This window comes from Marmota marmota, unplaced genomic scaffold (assembly GCF_001458135.2).
Source record: "Marmota marmota marmota unplaced genomic scaffold, marMar, whole genome shotgun sequence".
In the NCBI taxonomy this organism is placed as follows: Eukaryota; Metazoa; Chordata; class Mammalia; order Rodentia; family Sciuridae; genus Marmota; species Marmota marmota.
The window spans coordinates 30,474,564-30,491,169 of NW_025999932.1; the positions used below are offsets into that span (position 1 = coordinate 30,474,564).

General features: G+C 40.1%; 1 non-coding gene across 1 annotated transcript; it reads right to left on the reverse strand.

Annotated features, from left to right (window-relative positions):
- Positions 1-4,737: 4,737 nt before the first annotated feature.
- On the reverse strand, positions 4,738-4,844 carry LOC125616184. The gene has a single exon (XR_007346825.1). It is a non-coding gene; the product is annotated as a U6 spliceosomal RNA (small nuclear RNA).
- Positions 4,845-16,606: the final 11,762 nt, after the last annotated feature.

A 16,606-nucleotide genomic window follows, 5' to 3' on the forward strand; every position in this document is an offset into this window, starting at 1 on the left:
GACTATCCCAAAGGTCCTGAATTTCCTCTAAATAATTGCATAATGTTCTCACTTTGTTTTAGCTAAGGAGACTTAGTCATGAGAATCAAACAAATGTTGTTGAGCTCTTCAAGTTTTCCAAAAGCTTTTCAAGGACTGATTTATTATTTTTGGATAGGTCAAAATCAGTCCCATTTTCATAGCCAGAGAGCAATTATATCTTTTGAATTCAAAGGATAAAAATGTGTAAATGCAAATGAATTCAACCCTGAATGTTTTGCAGTGGGAGGAGAGAAAGCTATTCAAAAATCACTGGTATTTCGTTTGGAAATAGATTTGTGCTTTTAATCAAATTCAATATGTTTAAATTTTGTGGACATTCCCTTTCAGCAAAGCAAGGGAATCTTGCTTTGATCACTGATTTTGAAGGAGCTAGAAAAAGATTGCCTTCCCATCTCTTCTCTTGTTTGGTCCTCAATAAAACTTAAGGGGAAATGAGACCCCCTTCTTCTCTTGACTCTCAAAGGTTTTAAGGAAAGTCATACTGTCCTTTCAGTGACTTCGGAGCAAAAATAGCAATATAATTTATGTTGCAAGGAGTTTCCTAGCAACAATGAATGTTACAGAAAAAGCAAGTGAAAACTAGAAGAGACCTATATGTCAGTTAAGCCAGGAATTAAAATGTTAGCATTTCTTGCAGAGAGAGCTGTCAACTTGAAAAATAATTAAATGGTAAGTGCTGTCAATGAACTTGAAAGATTTGCCCCAGGTCAACCAAAATGCAGATAACTGATACATACACTCACATGGCAGATAAACACAGCTAGATACAAGGGAGGATGTTTTGACATAGAAGAGTGAAATGACTTGCTCAAGTTCACTTAGAAATTAAATTCTCTAGCATGAATCCCTGGGTCTGTAGTTCTTTGGCCATCAGGATTGGCAGTTCATTGTCTTCTACAGGTTGCATAAAATTTTTTCTTGTTTGCTGGCCTTCTTTTCTTTCTTGCTTTTTAAAAAATTTTTTATTTTCTTTTTTTGGCTGTGCTGGGGACTGAACCCAGGACTTGGCAATGTGAAACAAACTCCACTGTCGAGCTACATTTCTCTCTATATATATATTTTTTGTGCTAGTTTTTCTAGCCGAGTCCCCTCTGAGTGTCAACATGGGATCCTTTGAAAGCAAAGCTAAGCCACTATTATTAGAAGAAAAGAGTTTAAGAAAGTGATTTTTTTTCCCCCAACCCTCAGCTCATCATCCAAAACTGTGGTGGAAAATGAGCAAAACAGAAGATAAGTGTCCTACTTCTTGATTTTGACCTTATTTTTGTGCAAAGGTAGAAGAAGCCTTTGGAATGAGATAGAAGGTAGAATTACGCCTCATTTTCCTAACGATACAGGCACTATAATAACTTTGGAAAAGTAATCCTCAACATGATACCCATAGGAATATGTCTAATAAGTAATTTGAAATCATATAACATTCCTGCTGTGGAGCAGCGCAAGGGAACCGTGAGGGGATTAGATTTATTTTCCCGTGTTTTTGTAAATGAGGCTGAGAGGCAGGAAGAGGGGCATCGCCTACTTAATACTAATATTCTGACATTGTGTGACTATGTTCTTAGGCCCGGATCCAAATGGTCCTCAGGCAGAGAGAAACCGAAGCTGAAAGCTGAGAACCATCAATCTCCAAAGCTGAGCTTTTTCAGATGCTTTCTGAAAATTGAGTATGCTCCTGATGTCCAGTGCATCCCGTGATTTCTAAAGGCCGGGGACTCAGGGAATGTGCTGATGAAAAGAAATCTCAGGGGGAATCGACAAAACCTAGCCTTTGAAACAGAGACTCAAATTTCAGAATAAAACAAATGATTTTGTTTAGCATAGTCAGAGGAAAGCAGACGCTACTCGAATTTTTGAGTTTTACAAAAACTTCTTCTGCAAGAAAGAGAAAGGCATATCACAGATTTCCAGCCAAGAATTTTAAATATTAAAGAATTATATGTGTCAAATACTAGTACAAAGGAGCTGGTCCAGGGAAGAGTTCCATGAATATTTTTCATTAAGAGGAATCGAAACCCCGTAAAGCCATGACGGTTCTGTTGGCCACTCCTACAGGGATAGCTACTTTTAAAAATTTATTTGGCACTTGCTGGATGTCAGACACTAAATTAAGTACTCCATAAGCACTATCTTGGTTGATCTTTATGGCAGGATGAGGCAGGGGTTATTATTCCCACTTTCCAAATTGGAAAGGTGAGATTCAAAGAGGTAATTAATTGGCCACAAGTTCATTCAATTGGTAGGTGAGCTAACTAGCTAGGATTCAAACGGAGACCTGGGACCCTATTGTTAAACTGCCCAGCCTCCAGAAAGCATAATTCTAACAGTTTAAGCCCCATCCCCCCTGCCCCCCCAAAAAAAGCTTAAGGAAACAGATATTTCAAGAGTGTCCTCGAGTTTGATGAGAAGGCATGGAGTTATTCTGCATAATGCCCAGGACACAACCAGAAAGGGCGATGGAGAGATGTTCACAGCACACTGAACTCAGGCTGAGAAAGCAGCAGCAGAAGAGAGAGGTCTGTAATTAGGAGCAGCTCCTTCATTCAGGGAGAGCGAAGGGGAGCGTTTCTGACAAGCCTGGGCGCCAAGATCAATATTATCTTTTATTAAAAAAATAATTGAAGCTGATACAAGGCTTTTGCAGATCCAAATTCACCATGACCGGGAGAAGAACAGGGGGTGGGGCGAGCAGTTGAAGATAGCAACCAATTTTCAGTAGCCTAGGGAAGGAGAAGAGAAGCAAATGAAATTCAATATTCCAGAAGCTAAAGCCCCGTGCTTGTAGAGAACAAAAGAAAACACACCTAATGGAGTCGGATAATAAAGGGAATGCTCTGCATTCATAAGGTATTGGGTCCTTCAAAGACCTTGCAAATAGTCCCTGGGAATCCATTGCTGTACACCTGTGGGGCATTATGGTTTGGGAGCTACTCTGTAGTGAACCCGACCACTGACAATGGGGAGAAAGCACCAATGCTATGATGATTGCATCCTTGGTCTTGAGGGGATTAGGATCCAAAGCCACCTGCAAAGAGAACAACACAGCGCTGGCTCAGGGGCCCACCGCCTGGGTGCTCTTTTTGCCAGTGGGTGGGAAATTTTCTGTGTGGTCTCCTGAAAGATAAGCTACCCCATCCCCTGCTTCATTCTCTGTAGAACAAAGTTTTGCAAGAACTCTGTTCACTAACCCCATGGTTAAGGTCAGCAGTCAGAGAAAGCTAATGGAGAGGGGGGCGTCTTTGTATACATGACCAGTTTTCAGAGAATGAGAAATGTACTGAAGGAAGGATGCATGACCCTTTGGGCTACCTACCCTCTGAGATAATTTTGAAAAACTTTGTAACCCCAATCCATGTTCCTCAGTTGATCTAAAGTTTTTCATTGTAAGCTAATGCAATTGCAAAAGATGTGACTTCCAGCCTATTGTGAAATCCTACAATTCAAAATATAACTGTCACTAACTCTTTTATTTTATTTTATTTTTTTTAAATGACAATTCTTTTTTTTTATTTTAATATTTATTTTTTAGTTTTTTCGGCAGACACAACATCTTTGTTTGTATGTGGTGCTGAGGATCGAACCTGGGCCGCAAGCATGCCAGGCGAGCGCGCTACCACTTGAGCCACATCCCCAGCCCCACTAACTCTTTTAAATGAGTCCAATTGAAGGATTTAATACCCACCATCATCCATTTTATTTATTTATTTATTTATTTATTTATTTATTTATTTATGGCACTGGGGATTGAACCCATGGTCTCATTCATGCTAGGCAAGTGCTCTACCACTGAGCTACATGGGTAGCCTTCCATTGTCCATTTTAACAATACAAGTACAAATTTCTTTAATAGAAGGAAATTCTTTTTTCTCTCTCAACATTGTATTTCCATTCTTGTTTGTTGTAATATTTTTAAAAAATATTTCTTTAGTTGTAGATGGACACACATCTTTATTTATTTATTTATTTATCTTTATGTGGTGCTGAGGAATTGAACCCAGTGCCTCACACATGCAAGGCAGATGCTTTACCACTGAGCTATATCCCCAACCCATTTTAATATTTTTAAAATTAATTTTTAATTTATATATGACAGCACAATGCATTATAATTCTTATTACACAGATAAAGCACAATTTTTCATATCTTTGGTTATATACAAAGTATATTCACATCAATTCGTGTCTTCATACATGTACTTTAGATAATAATGTCCATTTCATTCCATCATCATTTCTAACCCCATGTTCCCTCTCTTTCCCTCCCACCCCTCTGCCTTATCTAGAGTTCGTCTATTCCTCTCATGCTCCCCTCCCTACCTGACTATGAATCAGCCTCCTTATATCAGAGAAAACATTCAGCATTTAGTTTTGGGGGATTGGCTAACTTCGCTTAGCATTATATTCTCCAACTCCATCCATTTACCTGCAAATGTCATGATTTTATTCTCTTTTATTGCTGAGTAGTATTTTATTGTGTATATATGCCACATTTTTTTATCCATTTATCTATTGAAGGGCATCTAGGTTGGTTCCACAGTCTAGCTATTGTGAATTGTGCTGCTATAAACATTGATGTGGCTGTGTCCCTGTAGTATGCTGTTTTTAAGCCCTTTGGGTATACATTGAGGAGAGGGATAGCTGGGTCAAATGGTGGTTCCATTCCCAATTTCCCAAGAAATCTCCATACTGCTTTCCATATAAAATATGGGAACACTTCACAAATTTGTGTGTCATCCTTGTGCAGGGGCCATGCTAAGCTTCTCTGAATTATTCCAATTTTAGTTTATGTGCTGCCAAAGCGAGCATCACTTTAATATTTTGTGCTTGTCTTTTATGATCATACATATGTTTCCATGATAAGTATATGTATGTGTATCTGTGTGCTTGGGGAGCGGCTGGTATTATAGCTCAGTCCCAGATCATGATAGATTATATGCTTAGCATGTTCAAGGCCCAGCACTAAAAAGAGACAAAAATATATGGGTTTAAAATTTGTATTCAGGATCAACGTATCATAATTGTTAAAGAATAATTGCCATAATAATATAAATAGTTTAAAGGTTTGAAAAATAATTATATTGTTGTTGTTTTTCTGGGGATAAAATTCAGGACTTCACACATGCTGGGCAAGTGCTCTACCTCTGAGCTACATCCCAGCCCATAAAACTAAAACTTTTATAGACATATGTCTTCATGAGCCAGAAGGGAGTTTATGGTGTCTTGAATTTTCCTGTTTGATGCCCTGAAGATATTATGCCTGGGATATTGTTGCAAAGTAAGTTTTTGTTGTTCAATTTTTATAATATAGGAGAAGGAAAAAACTTTTGCCTGAAGGTGCAAGGAAGAAAAACAAAGGGTTGTTTTTAAGCCAATCAATTTTTAGGAGAGGGAATTCATAGATGCCCAAGAATTGAAAATTGATCCTCTTAAAATTATTCACACACAGGTACCAGGTGCAAAGATCTGGTATGGGGCTCAGGTGGGGACCTGTACTCTGGTTGATGACCACTGCCTCTAAGGACTCTGGATGGACTGTCATTTCCTCTTTCTCTGGGGAGACAGAGAAGCCATCCAGAATCTTACAGGACAGTTGAGGGTAGAAATGTCAGACAAGCCTTTGATATGTGAGCTTTGTCACTTGCTAGCTATGTGACTTCCACAAGTTATAAGCTTTCCTCTGATTTCAAATTGGCTCTACCACAGCACCCCTGGAAGAAGTGATGACTAATAGAAGTCAGGATGGATATGGAAAGTGGACACCTTGGGTTTATTAGCTTCCTTTCCTACTATGGAAAGATTCGATTATTTTGGTTTGGCCACATGGGCATAGGAAAGAAAATAGTCACCTTGGGTATCTCTGTCCCTCTTTCTTCCAGTAGCAGACACCATGGCCAGCCCTGCCCTCATCCCACAAGCAGAAACAGGAAGGAAGTCTGGATAGGTCATTGACATCTTGCTCAGTTTGGTCCCAAGGTTCTAAGTGGGGAAGGGGCCCTTTAACAAGGAGAGGGTCCCTTCTGAGGGCTGTTCCCTGGGGCTTACTGGGGTTGAAGTTTCAGGCAGTAGGTGTTCAGAAAATGGCCCACAGTCTAAGCTCTTTCAGGTGCACCATGCACCCCAGAGGGAAGCATTACTGACTCCCTCCATTTCCTGTCCCAGGAAATGTGCTGGATCATGATGCCCGAGGGTAGGGGCTTTGTGCTCTTTCTAACCATATTCCTGGTGCCTAGGACAACACTGTCCAATAGAAATATAATTGTAGTCATGTGTTCAATTTAAATTTTTCTAGTAGCTAAATTAAAACTATGAAAGAAACTGGTGAAATTAATATTAATTTTTATATACAAATATATGCAAACTATTATCATTTAATCCAGTATATCCTAAATATTTTATTATTTCAATATATAATCAATATAGAATTATTAATAAGATTTTTTTTGTTTCTTTTTGCACTGTCTTTGAAATCCAGGCTCAGAACATCTCTTTCAGACTAACTATGTTTCAAGTGCTTCATAGCCAGAAGGCTCAAGGGTTCAATGGATGAAGCCACCATAGACCTAGAACAATTGTTAGCACACAGCAAGCACTCTAGATGCATTTAGAGTCTATAGAATTTTTAGGGCTGCTAGAATAAGGTACCAGAGTGCAATGGTTTAAAACAATAGACTGTTCCCATGTCTTTCTCTCAGCTGGTGGATTCAGGTAATTCTTGTTCCCTGGTGTATGGCTGCATCATGCCAATTCCTATTTTTCTTCACATGTTCTTCCTCACTATATGTCTCCTGGAAGAATACTTCTTGGACTTAGGGTCCACCCTAATCCAATATGATCTTACCTTCATCCTTATTTTAATCATGTCTATGAAGAACTTAATCTCAAGTAAGATCACCTTCTGAGTTTCCAGATGGACATAAATTTGGGGGACATTATTCAATTCACATCAGGAAGCTAAGTGCTTCCATTAAAAAATTATATATATAAACCTTCCTGAATTCAGAATGGACAACTGCCTTGTAATGCAGGAAGCTGAAAATTGGGGATTTCAAATAATGTGCCCATATTCTGCTAAGTGTTCGGGCTCAGACTAATCCAGTGTGACTCCAAAGTCCATATAACCTGTATTTAACTCTATCTCCTGACTTCGTGGTCTGTGGATTCTTATTAACTGACCCACATAAAAGCCCTCTGTAGGATTGTTTTCTGTTTGGTATTTCTAATTGTTGAGTCAGTGGCTGGACCTCATAGTGCACTTTCCATTGTGATCATAATGATTACTCTGTATAAAAACCATTTTGCCATTGTGTATTACCATTGTTATAGAAAGACAAGGAATTTGTTTCTTATCATTTTAAAGACAAGGAAATTATGGGAGAAGGAGAGACCAGACTCTCCTAGACTGGACTAGTGAAGCATTTTGCATTCACTCTTTGGAAACCATCATTAGATTTGGAGCAAAATTCAGAGCATCCAGGGATCAAGATACCTCCAGGGGAGAGTTTTGTGAAGAAATGTTTGTGAAATTGATTCAGTATTCTGGGGAAGGAACCCAGATTGTTCCACTAAAAGGAGCGTTTACTGATATAAAAATCAATAGGGAAGAGAGTGGGCCTTCCCTTCAAAATGTGTATTTTAAGATTTGATGGACAGAAATTCTAGGATAACTAGGAAAGTGAGTCTGGATAGTTCTACTTGAGGGAGGGTCAACTACCCAAAAGCACTCTTTTTATACATGTATGTGAGAGTGCACATGGCCCTTTACATCTTTTCCTGTTATTTATTACTATATTTTTATTAAAGTAGTCCAACCACCCAGGCTTCTCATATTGTGCTGGGAGTCCCCACCACATGGTGAGATGAGACAGACACACATCAGCTCTTTTGGCCAAAGCCTGCCAAATGGTTTAGTTGAGGGCAGTGGCATTTCAATGTCCATTGCCTCCAGCCCTGCTGGTGCCCAGTAGGGTCCAAGTGTTACTGACTGACCTGGAGGGGCAGTTTCCAGCTGTGCAGAAGTCCCCATGCTCAAAGCAGCAGCAATACTTTGAATACCAAGAACATCTGTCCCACTGTGGCATTTCCATCCTGGGACTGGGTGTCGAAAGGATGGCCATTTGGCTTCAAATTTGGAAGGAGGAGTCTTGAGAAGACATTGGTTCTCTCCCTCCACCACATCTGGGCAAAAGCGTCCTGGGTCCACATAAAACATGTGCTGACTTGCTACTGTTAAGAAACAAAAGCAAGACCAAAAGCAAAAAAAAAAAAAAAAAAAAACCCCAAACCCAAAGCTAAACAAAGAGCAGATTATTGTGCTCCTGCCTGAATAAACTAAAACTACAAGACTGTGGCTACACTGAGAAAATATTCATTCTGTGGAGTAAACTGTGGGTTCCTGTTTGCTTTTTAAAAGAGCCTGTTTTGAGCCCTATGAGCTTGGCGTGTTCCGTGGTACGGACTGCAGGTTTGTGTCCACATATGTCTGCAAGCTCCTATGTGAAATTATAACTCCTAGTGTGGCTGTATTTGGAGATGAGGCCCTAAGGAAATCATTAAAGTTAAATTTAAATGAGGGCATGTTAGGGTTTGGATCTAAATGTACTTCCTAAAGCTCGTGTATTAAAGGCTTGGTTTCCAAGGTAGCAGTGTCCAGAGTGGGGCCTTTGGAGGGTAATTGGATCACGAGAGCTCTAACCTCATCCAAAGATGAACCCATTGATGGATTCATAAATTAAGAGGAGATTGGGAGGTGGTAGAAACTAAAGAGGTGAGACCCAGTTGGAGGGAGTGGGTCTTTGGGGAGCTTACACTTTTGTCCTGAGGCACTTTGTCTCCTCTCTCTGTGTCTCCTTCCCTGTCTCTCCTTGGCTGCCAACAAGTGAGCAGCTCTGCTCCACCACATATCCCTGCCATGATGTTCTGCCTCACTACAGACTTGGAAGCAACAAGCCAAGTGATTATGGACGAAAACCTCCAAAACCAAGGGCCAAAGTAAATCTTTCCTCCTTTAAGTTGATTTTCTCAGGTATTTTGTCACAACAGAAAGCCAACTAACTACAGGGCATGGGGCCGGGGGTTAACATTGCCCCTTCCCCCAGGGGGTAAGCACAGAGGAAAGACTGTGTGAACACATGGCAGGAAGATGGCCATCTACAACCCAAGGGTCAAGCCCTCACCATGCTCCAATTCCACTGGTCCCTTAATCTTGGGCGTTCCCACTCAAGAACAGTGAGAAAAGAAGTGTCTGTTGTTTAAGCCACCAGGTCCGCGGTGTTTCATTATGGCAGCTGGAGCAGAGGGATGCACTCACAAGTTCAGACAGGCAGAGGAGCTTAGACTGTGTCCTCATCCTTTGTCCCTTACCTGTCTGACCTCAGTTTCCTCATTGGTAAAATAACATCTTCGTTACCTTATCCACAGGGATGCTGGCTATAACCCCCACCCCCCAAGCAAGAGAGAGTCTCCCCCACGTGGGAAACTTCAGAGGGACTTTCTCCCTTGTCCCGCCATTCCACTGGTCTCTCATAACTGGAGACAGGGACAGAGGATTTCCTTTTAGAAGGGAGCTCCACAGACCTGGGCACTCAGCTGCTCTTTTCCAGGTAGAATGAGTTTTATTTCTCCGTCAGTGGAGGATGTATAATGTTCTCTCAGCTCCCTTCCAGGCCTAAAATCATGCTTCCCCAACAGCATTTCTTCTTTTTGATCATCTTTGCAAGAGACAAAACTTTATAAGGGAGAAACAAAAACACTGCACAACAACGTATGAGAGTAGAAGTTTCCTGAAATATTAAGGAAATACTGTGTATACAGGTGTAAGGGAGTATTCAGGAGAGGGAATCTACTATGTTGAGTATTGCATATGTGAAGACAAATAAGAAGATCTCTGTTTTACTGGGTTTAAAATACATTAAAGAACATCTAAATATCTGGTACTCTTTAAGATTAAAAAAAAAAAATAGAATACAGCGATGGTTTGTTTTCCATCCTTTCCTACTATATCCATAGGGTGTGCCTCAGGTTTTTAACCTGAGAAATAATAGCAACAAATGTCAAGTGTGCTTCAACACAGCTTAGCACAGAGCATAGCTACTTTCTGTGTGCAGGTATTATGCACATTTTAAGTTAGTGTGCATTGCTGTGTGAACTCACCCATGGTACATGGTGAGAGTTCCACACAGCTAACACCTACTATTGTTACTCAACTTCAGCAAAAGAAAATTGCCCTTTTAGCACTAGATAGATATGAAGGCTGTATATTATTTTGAGTGTAATAAATGCAATTGAATTCTACATGTTAAGGTAGTAAATTTGGTGTGATATAAGTATTCAAAAAAAAGAAAAGAAAAGAAAACTCCTAGCTACTTGAGCCAGGTGATAAGTAAGGAAGCACTCAAATACTCAGGATTATAAGTCAAGGTTTAGTATAAGAAAGGAAGAAAGGAATCACAAGGTTTGAACCAAAAATAATTGTGTATCAATACAGGAGAGTCTTGTATCCAGCAAGATGAACATGCATTGAACCAGGCAGCCCACAGACACTGAGAACACCAAATTTGGGGTATAAACACTTAGGTCTGAGGGGATTGTTGGGCCAAGAGCCCTGTTGTTTTATACTCTGAACCTGAACTTGACCATATGGCTCACAGAAATGTCTGAAATGGTGAAGCAGATTCCATAAATTTCTTTACTATTGCTACCTACCTGAGTGTCAGTTTGGATAAATAGTCCCTAAAGGCCTATGTGCTAAAGGCTTGCTTGGTCCCCAGTCTGTGGGGTAATGGGGAGATAGTGGAACTTTAAGTCATGGAACCTAGTGGGATGTCTCTAGGTCACTCCAGTCCCTTCCTCTTCCCCTCTTTTTCACTTCCTGGTCATGAGGTGAACAGCTTTGTTCCACCATGTACTCCCATCATGACAATCTCCCTTACTACAGGCCCAAAAGAAACAGGGCCAATTGATCATGGACAACCAAAACTGTGAGCCAAGATAAACCTTTCCCCTTTACAAGTTGATTGTCTCAAGTATTTCATTACAATAATGGGAAGACATACCCTTTAACTTTTATCATAGGCAAGCATGTTTAAATCTGGCCTCGTGACTCCTTTTGCCCAATCTATAATGTTTTCTAGGCCTTAAACGCCTGGCAATGTGCAAGGTAATATTGCTTTTATGATTGTTGTTACTACTTGCCCTTTGAGAGCCTTCAGAAAATGCCTTCACATTTAAGTAGAATGCTTTATTTTCACACAGGCAGACACACCTCCTTCTTCCTCTTGGATTCCTCCCAGATGGAGGATTAAGCCCTAGTAATTTAATCACCAGCCTCATTGGCCTAGTTTCTATGGCCTTGGTTACATCATAATTTCCTTTCACCACATAGTGTGTGTTTTCTGGCCAACGATCTTATTTCTTCCCTTCTGTGCAATTGTGGGAAGAAAATAAAGCTAATGTGCCTTTAAGCTCTTGTGTCTTTTCTTTGGGGCTATGTTCAGGCTTTAGGCTTTCTTCTTCTCTGGCTGAACTGCTAATTGCTTTCTGGTTCAACAAAACTCATCAGTGCTCACAAAATGAGCCTTTCTCCTCTGTCTTCTCCTCCTCATTATCCAACTTCTGATGTTCTGCAGGGTTGGTCCCCCACCCCAGGGGGTGTGGGGGGCTAATGGAACTGTTGTTGGATTTTTGTGTGTTTGTTTCTTCAATGTTTGTTCTCGCCAGCTCTTTCTCCCCAAGGGTGTTCTGTGACTTTCAGTAAATTCAAATGTATTTCGGTTTTGTGGCTGCTCCTCAGGACACAAACCATTGGGTCCATGAATGTCACTTACTAGCCTTTTGAGTCTGGGCTCATTTCTTAATACCCATTTGGCATAATTATGAGAATTCAATAAGGTCATCCTTGTGCTGAGACGTGGAACATAATATCTAGACGATAAATGGTGCTCCATAAATGTTTGTTACAATGAGAGCAACATTATTTTCATCTCATGAAATATTTTCTCTCATATAATCTCTGACGGAAATGTCCTTATTTAAGTATGGAAGAAAATAGATTTTCATTGTGGTGGGAACAAAAATTGGCATCAATTTTCTGGGCAGAAATTTTCCCACATGTATCAAACATGTTAAAAACTATACAAACCGTCCCAGAAATTCTAATCCAGGAATTTATACTAAAAAAAGTTGATCTGTCCAAAGATTTTGCTAGGAGGATATAAGAGATAGGAAAGACCAAACTAAACTGTCTTTGTCACTTTCACACTCACAGGACCATTCTGTGACCAAAATATGGTGGAGGGAAATTCCCACACACAACTTGTTTTTAGTCAGCCTATTCATATGACCAAAGGACTTGACTAGAACAACTTAGAGGAGGAAAAGTTTATTTTGGTTCACAGTTTCAGAGGTTCAGTGCATGGCCAGTTGACTCCATAGCTCTGGATCCAAGAAGGTGGGGCAGAACATCATGGAAGAAGAGAATGGCAGAGGAAATCAGCTCAGGAAGAGGACATGACAGCCAGGAAACAGAACTTTGTTAATCAGAGCTATAAATACTAAAGGCATGCCCCCAATGACCTACTTCTTCCAGCCACAACCTACCTGCCTACAGTTACCTTTCAAGTTAATTCATGTCAGTGAATGAATCCACTGATTAGCTTACAGCACTGATTAGCTTACAGCTCTCAGAACCTAATCATTTCACCTCTGAACATTCTTGCCTTGTCTCACACATGAGCTTTAGAGTTTTAGGGGGTTACTTCATATCTAAACCATAATACCACCGAAATTCAATTCAATTTAAACCTATATACTTAGAGATAACATCAGATCTCTAGACCCTGCAGCATAAGGGCTCAGTCCTATAAGACTGCCCCCTAAGCAAATGTCAATTCCAAGTACCAAGTTCCACAGTGTGACCAGGGCTTCTGACCAAGTGGCTATAAATCAGGGTTCTCATGACCCTCTTTATATTCTATTATTTGCTAGTATGGCTCACAGAAATCAGGGGACACCCTACTGACCTATTTGTTATAAAAAACATTACAAAGGATATTAATGAATGGGTAGATAAAGGGATACTTAGAGGGTTTTTTTTTTTTTGAAGTTGTAGATGGACAGAATGACTTTATTTATTTTATTTTATTTTTATGTGGGGCTAGGGATTGAACCATGCTAGGCACACATGTTAGGCAAACATGCTAGGCAAGTGCTCTTCCACTGAACTACAGCCCCAGCCCCTACAGTGAGGTCTTAAAGGGAGCTCTAACCCCATGAGATGGGGTGTGCCACCTTCCTGGCACATGGGTGTGTTTGCCAACCTGAAAGCTATCTGCACATAATGGTTCTCATATTTTTATGGAGACTTCATTGCATAGGAATGATTGATTATTAACTCAATCTCCAGCCCCTCATCTTCCTGGAAGATGGGACATAGGGCTGAAAATCCTAACCTTCTAATCATGGCTTGGTCTTTCTGGTGATCATACTTGATTTAGGAGCCCACCCAAAGTTGCCTTGTTAGAACAAAAGATACTCCTAATGCCCAGGGAATTCCAAGGGAGTAGGAGTTCTGCACCAGGAATGGCAGACAGAAACAAAATTATGTATTTCTTAACCTAACATAGTATCACAGAGGATATTAACTCATTCTTATTTATATTCACAAAGCATGGGAAACATTTTAAATGACATCAGTAGAGGATAATTTCAAAGATCATGGTATATCCATAAAAGGAATAGTGTACAGCCATTTTAAAAAGTTATATGAAATAATTCTGAATGTCAAGTACGATATTCTCGGCATTTTCATTTAGAAAAGAGAGTGAAAACATACTTGGTTATTTAATGAACAAAAATTAAACTTATCTATTTAAAATCTTTAAGTCCAGGGGCTGGGGTTGTAGCTCAGTGGTAGAGCACTTGCCTAGCAGGTGTTAGGCACTGGGTTTGATTCTCAGCACCACATAAATAAATAAAAGGCATTGTGTCTATCTACAACTAAGAAAAAAATTCTTTTAAAAATCTGTAAGTACTGTGGCTGGGGTTATGGCTCAGCGGTAGAGCGTTCGCTTCACATGTGCAGGGCCCTGGGTTTGATCTTCAGCACCACATGAAAATAAATAAATAAATGTTAAAAAAAAAATCTGCAAGTTCTGATCTTCATGCGTTCATCAAACCTCTTACATCTATAGCCACCATCTCTGTGAAAGGTAACTCCATCACTCCAATTGTTAAGTAAAAACTCCGGAGGCAATTTGGATTGCCAGCACTCATATCCTATCAATCAAGAAATCCTTTGCCGCTTACCTTCAAAGTGTACCAAGAGTCACAGTCTCATCAGACCCATCTCTGTTGCCCCAGGGTAAGCCATGATCATCTCTCAGCTGGATAACTGCAATAGTCCCCCATTGGTCTTCTTGTTATTTACTTATTCTCTACTAAAAAAAATTAAGAGACAGGGTATCACTATGTTGCCCAGCCTGGTACTGAACTCCTGGGTTCAAGCAATCCTCCTGTATCAGCCTCCTGAATAGCTGGGACTAAAGGTTCCCGACACTGTACCATATACATAAGTTATTCTCAACACAGCAACAGAGAGACCCTGTGAAGGCCTTCAGTCCCTGGAGGATGGCTTGGAGCTTCCCTGTCAACAGCTTCCTGTCTCACTTAGAGTCAAAATCACATAAATGTCCTACAAAGTCCTCCACAATGCCTCTCTCATTACCACTGTGAGAATAAAAGAAAGATTGCAGTGAGATAAACATTGAAAGAGCCTTTCAAAAAGGAGTCAGGAGACCAAGAAGAGAAAAGGACTTACACACCACTCCAGCTGCTGCCTAAGAACATGAACTTTTGTCACCTTCTCACGGAAGGCAGTTAGAATAGATAATTTTATTGTGCCCTGAGACTCAAATGCAAATCAAGAGGTTATTGGACTCTTGTTTAATGGACATTTCTACTAAGCACAGACATTATTCTCTTTATGTTCTGTTAGTTACATAGCCCCTGTCATTCAGCACCCGTTCTTTCTTGATTTCAATATAAGTTCCCTACAAGGGAATTTTTACTGCTTTGTCCTGCTTGAAGGTCCCATTTTCCCCCTTCCTTTGCAACACAGAGCTAACTGTAGCTGTGTTTCCCAAAGTACAATTTCCAAGACCCCACGTAAAAGTCCTTTTGCTTTCATAGTTTCTGAATTTGTTGATTGGCACGTCTCTGACTGCATCCATTACTGCTCTCATCTCTGCTTTTTCTACCCCAACCATACTTCTCATTTTTTGAACACACAGGCAAACTCTTACTTCAGGACTTTTTACTGGCTGTACCTCAATATCCGCAAAACCCCCCTCAGCTGCTCCCAGTCTTTGCTCAGACCTTCTCAGTGAAGCCTACCCTGGCCACTTTATTTACTCATGTCCCTGGCCCCTCTACCACCAGCACTTCTGATCACATTTTCCCATAGCAGTTATGACTTACTAACACATTTCATTGACTTATATATTTTACTGTTAAACATCTCTAATATTGAAATATACCTGAAAATCGCTGATGTTTTACAATTCATGGGCAGCTTTCTCCCGCTATTTTACTAGTGATCTTAGAACCATAGACCATACAATGATGGTGTATCTTGAAACTGATAATGTGGTGGATCCTTTGCAAAAATAATTGCAATTATTCTCCTCCTGTATTCACATCTGTTTTCAATGTGATTTTGTAACTGTTCTGTTTCCCTATCCCTTAAATCTTGCCTGGTATTATAGCTTACTTTGATCAATAGATTGTGGAAGAAATGAAGGGCAAATTCCAGGCCCGGGCTTCAAGAGACCTCATGCTCTTCCTTTCTCTCCTTTGGAACCCTGCCTCTGCCATATGAACAACCCAACCTAGCCTGCTCAGTGATGATGGACATATAGTCCTTTTGCTTCCATTGCCACAGCTGACAGCCAGATAAACCCAAGAAGCAAGCTGCCTAGATGGTAGGCAGCTGACCATGGATAAATGATTATATCCAGAAAAGACAGAAGAACATTGAATTGAATCCTGGAAAAAATGACTTATGCATGGAATAGTGACCCAAACAGTAGCTGTTATTTTGATATGGTTTATTATGCAATAATAGATAGTAGATACTAATGACAACTGAAATTCAATGAAATACAATGAATAATTGTATTTTTGTTTATAGTGTGTCTTCCTCCAAATTGATGCAGGGTAGAAAGTACTTTTTTCCTCACCCATTGAAAGGTTCCTGGCTGACACCTCTATAGAAAAAGACAGATTAACCAGAGAAAAGCATAAAAAATATATTTAATAAACTTTCATGTGACATGGGAGCCTTTAAAAATGAAGGCCCAAAGATCCAGGGAAAAATATTTTCATGGGTAGTTGTGCAGGAGTGTGATTGGAGCACAAGATGGTAGGATTGAGTAACTAGATCTAAGATCACTAGAATCATAGACCACACATTTAAGATTCAAACCATAACATTATCTGAGTCCCGTCATAAAATATCGGCTTCATGAAGGAGGGATTTGGGGCTTCTTTTTTCTTAACAGATATATGCATTTCCT